Source organism: Cynocephalus volans, chromosome 7, assembly GCF_027409185.1.
Source record: "Cynocephalus volans isolate mCynVol1 chromosome 7, mCynVol1.pri, whole genome shotgun sequence".
Classification (NCBI taxonomy): Eukaryota; Metazoa; Chordata; class Mammalia; order Dermoptera; family Cynocephalidae; genus Cynocephalus; species Cynocephalus volans.
The window spans coordinates 122,102,266-122,106,235 of NC_084466.1; the positions used below are offsets into that span (position 1 = coordinate 122,102,266).

A 3,970-nucleotide genomic window follows, 5' to 3' on the forward strand; every position below is an offset into this window, starting at 1 on the left:
CAGGGCTGTACTCATGAAGAGTCTTGGGAGCACGTTGACGATTTGGGGTGTTATCTGAAGGACAATGGGGTACCAATGATGCACTTTGAGCAGAAATGGTGTGATCACATTATTGTCTTAGAAAGAATGCTCTGGCTGTAATGTAAAGTATGGGTTGGAAAAGACCAGGAGTGATGTCTGGGAGGCCAGGTGGGAGGTCAGGTGAAGGCCATTGCAAGAGTCCTGGTGAACCACTGTGCTGGCCCAGACTAATACAGTGGCAGGGGCAACAGAGGATGGAAGAATGGGAGTTTGGGAAGCAAGGAACCCTGACTTCTGCTTAACAAAATACTCTAATGAGCCTTTTCACTGCATTAAGAGGGTGGTTCGGAGGCAGAGTTAGAGTAAAGGCCTAATAACGTAAGAAGTTGAAGTTTTCATGGACAATTCCAAGAGCAAGGGAAAGAGAAGCACAGGAATGGGGAGACATTGCAACAAGGGGAATAACGAGGGGCCCCAGCAAGATGGCAAGAGGCCAGGATTCCTGCGAGAAGCAAAGACCAGTGAGAAGGCTCAGGCAACAGGGGTTGAACAGGGACGTTGAAGAGCCAGGATGTGTTCTTGTGCCACACGTTGCTGCAGTTTAATGAGTTCTCCATCCATACGACCCCTGCTTCCACTCTCCCTGAACTCCCCGAGAGCTATGTGCAAGTAGTGTTTTGAGGAAATGGAGGGAAATAAAACGTGACCTCTCCTGGTGGGCACCTGAAAGGGAAAAGCAAATAGCCTTCAGAAGCAGATGCTGAGACTGACAAGGTAGCTAACTTTTCACGCTCAGTGATAGAGACACCTATGAAGTGTCAGGTATTGTGCTGGGTGCTAGGGAGGCAGAGGGATACAAGACATGATCCCTGAAGGAACTCAGGGTCGGGTAGAATGGGCATATCAAGACACTGATCTCATGATAACAGTAGTGGAGATAGCAGAAAATCAAGTAGGTACTCAAAGGAGCAAGCAGATAAATTATGCTGTAGAAAAAGAAATTGGTTTGGTTTTGAGAAGCGAAGGAGTGTGGCTAAATCACCCATTACTTAGACAAGCCATACTTGGAGAAAGTAGTTGGTATCCCGGGAAGAGGAGGAGGAATGAAACTTAGTAACGGGGGGTGAGGCTGGAGTAGGGAATTTCTGCTAACTGTTTCCATTGCCTGGGAGATGCAAAGGCTAAGTGACGGTACTTACAAAATCTTGATTCATAAGAACTAAATCTATATATTAAAAGGTCTTAATAGTAATCCAGTAAAAGCCAACCCAGAAAAGCCAACATCGAGATATGTACCCTGGTAAATTGACTGACTTCAAAGATAAGCAAAAGTCTATAAGGTAATTTTTAATGCAAGAAAGACAGTAGAGCAACTGAATACTAAGCGGGGTTGGGGTGGGGGTGAAGCTGGAGAATCAAAGGCTGAACAGACTAAAAATTCTATTCTCTTATTACCAACCAAATTATTTTTCAATTAACAAGTTAGTAGATAAATAGTTTTTAACATGTAAGAACTTAGGAAATAATTGTTCTCATGAGCTCTCCTGAAGAATCTACTAGAGGACTAATTTATGTGCACCACACAGTGAGCCCAAAAACTAAATAAAAAGATTGGCAAAGAGCATAGGATTCTATCTAACCATAGGTCTATAATGAAAACAAATGTTGGGATTAAGGTGGCAGAAAAGGCAGCAAATACTACATGTCCTAACAATGTAGAAATGACATAACTAACCAAAAGAGAGAAAAATGGAAAGAGGGTGGCAGCAACAGAGTAATACACTGATATCCTTGTTTCTAATACATGTGGTGTCAAAGGATAGCATGAAAACCTGATGAATCAAATCAAAGAGAGAGGTAAAGCACATTTAACAGTACAAAGATCAAAAACTAAGAAAGAGAATATTATTGACTAAAATTTGGCAGTGAGAGTTAGGAGTTTTATAAAGGAAAAGAAATATATTAATTTTATTATTGCTCATATTAGGAAATTAATAGGGACTCTATGAATAGAGGATTAAGAATCTTTAAGTTATTCTAACAAAGGTAAACCATACTTAAAAAATATAAACCACATAACATGTACACGCATTCTATTGATAGAATTAGAAAATCCCCATTTTGTGACTCCTAATTAAATGATTGACCTAGGCAACAATCATTAACTGGCTGAATGTTTCTGAGAAACTTTGAATAGAGAGATCAGTTTGGCAATATCTGAACCCACTGATCAATCACCAAAGATAAAATAATCAATACATGAATATATTGTACAATGATTCACTTAGGGTAGATAGCATAGTTTTGTACCCATTAATCCAATTCACTGCACCCCACAAATATGTACAATTAAATGTTAAAAATTAATAAATAAATGTTACCTTATTTAAAATAAATAAAGCAACCAGACATTATGTGCCTTTTGATGTAACTCAGAACTACCTTTGAAGTATTTTTGCAAAAAAAAAAAATAATAATAATAATCAAGAATCTGGATGTAATGGACCAGTTTGTAGGAAATACAGGGAATAAAGTTTAATAAATTAACACCGTGCGAAAGCAACCAGCAAAATCCAGAAGGCAGGAAATTTTATAGGACAGATGATTCATGGAAAAAAATCAAGGATAAAGGGGATAAACATTATAGATTAAAAGTGAATTGAGTAAAACATTAAGTACTATTTATGAACTTTGTCTGGATTCTGATTTAAAACCCAGCGATAAAAAGTTATTGAGCTTTCCAGCAATGACAACCTCTCCATGAGGACAAACCTCTTGAAAAAGATCTTCATCCCTCTCCAGAACAGAAGAACGAGAAACATAAGAAGCCCCTGGTGCAAAGCCCCAATTACTACTTCATGGATGTGAAATGCTCAGGATGCTATAAAATCACTGCAATCTTTAGCCATGCACAAATGGTAGTTTTGTGTGTTGACTGCACCACTGTTCTCTGCCAGTCTGCGGAAGAAAAGCAAGACTTCCAGAAAAATGCTCCTTCAGATGAAAGCAGCTCTAAAAGCACCCTGAGTCAAGATGATTGGCAACCATCCCAATAAACACATTTTGGATGCAAAAAAAAAAAAAAAAAGTAAATGAGACAGGGAAAGTTGAATGTGGACTGGATATTAGGGATATTTAGAAAGTATTAATTATGTATATGTGATAATGGTATTGTCTGTGGGTGGGTTGTTTGTTTTTGGTTTTGGTTTTTTTAGTCCTTTTCTGTCACAGGCATATATTAAAGTATTTATGGGTGAAAGAATATTCTGTGTGGGATTTGGCTTAAAAATGTCTAGGAAAAACATTCACACCAAAGTCCCAGACCTAGGTGGCTTCCCAGGAGTAGTTTACCAATCCTTAATTTCATTTAATGTAACAGACAATTACAATGCTATTTAAAGTGTTCCAGAGTACTGAGAATATATTCACTTATTTAATCCTCATGAAAACCCTCTGAGGCAGGAATTGATTATCCTCACTTTACATATGAGGCCACTGAGTCACAGAGACATGAAGAATCTAGTCCAAGGTCACACAGCTGGAGGGATGGAGACAGATTTGAAACCAGGAGATGCAATTCCACAGCAAATGCCCCTCACTTAGGGCTGCTACATACAGTCCTTGTGAATAGCACCCCCTGGAGTTGTGCAGAACGCAGAACAACCTTCAAGAATATACGTGTGGGCCTACCTTAACCACTGTGCTATTCAGCTTTTATAAATTAATAAATGAATGGATAAATATATGATACATGAATGATAGATTCTCTTTATTTCAGCTTACTAGTTTCAGCCTCAACAGATGGGCTCACTAAATCCAGCCTCAATCAAGAAGGCTGAAGGTAGAAGTATTCATGCCAAGACTGCATTGATCGAGTTCCAGCAACGTCTTTGCTAATTCTGCTTTACTGGTTGGGAACAAATCAATTGTCAAAGTTGCCTGATAGGAA

General features: G+C 38.8%; 1 pseudogene; it reads left to right on the forward strand.

Moving 5' to 3' along the window:
• Positions 1-457: 457 nt before the first annotated feature.
• On the forward strand, positions 458-3,037 carry LOC134381758 (small ribosomal subunit protein eS27-like; annotated as a pseudogene).
• The last annotated feature ends 933 nt before the right edge of the window (positions 3,038-3,970 follow it).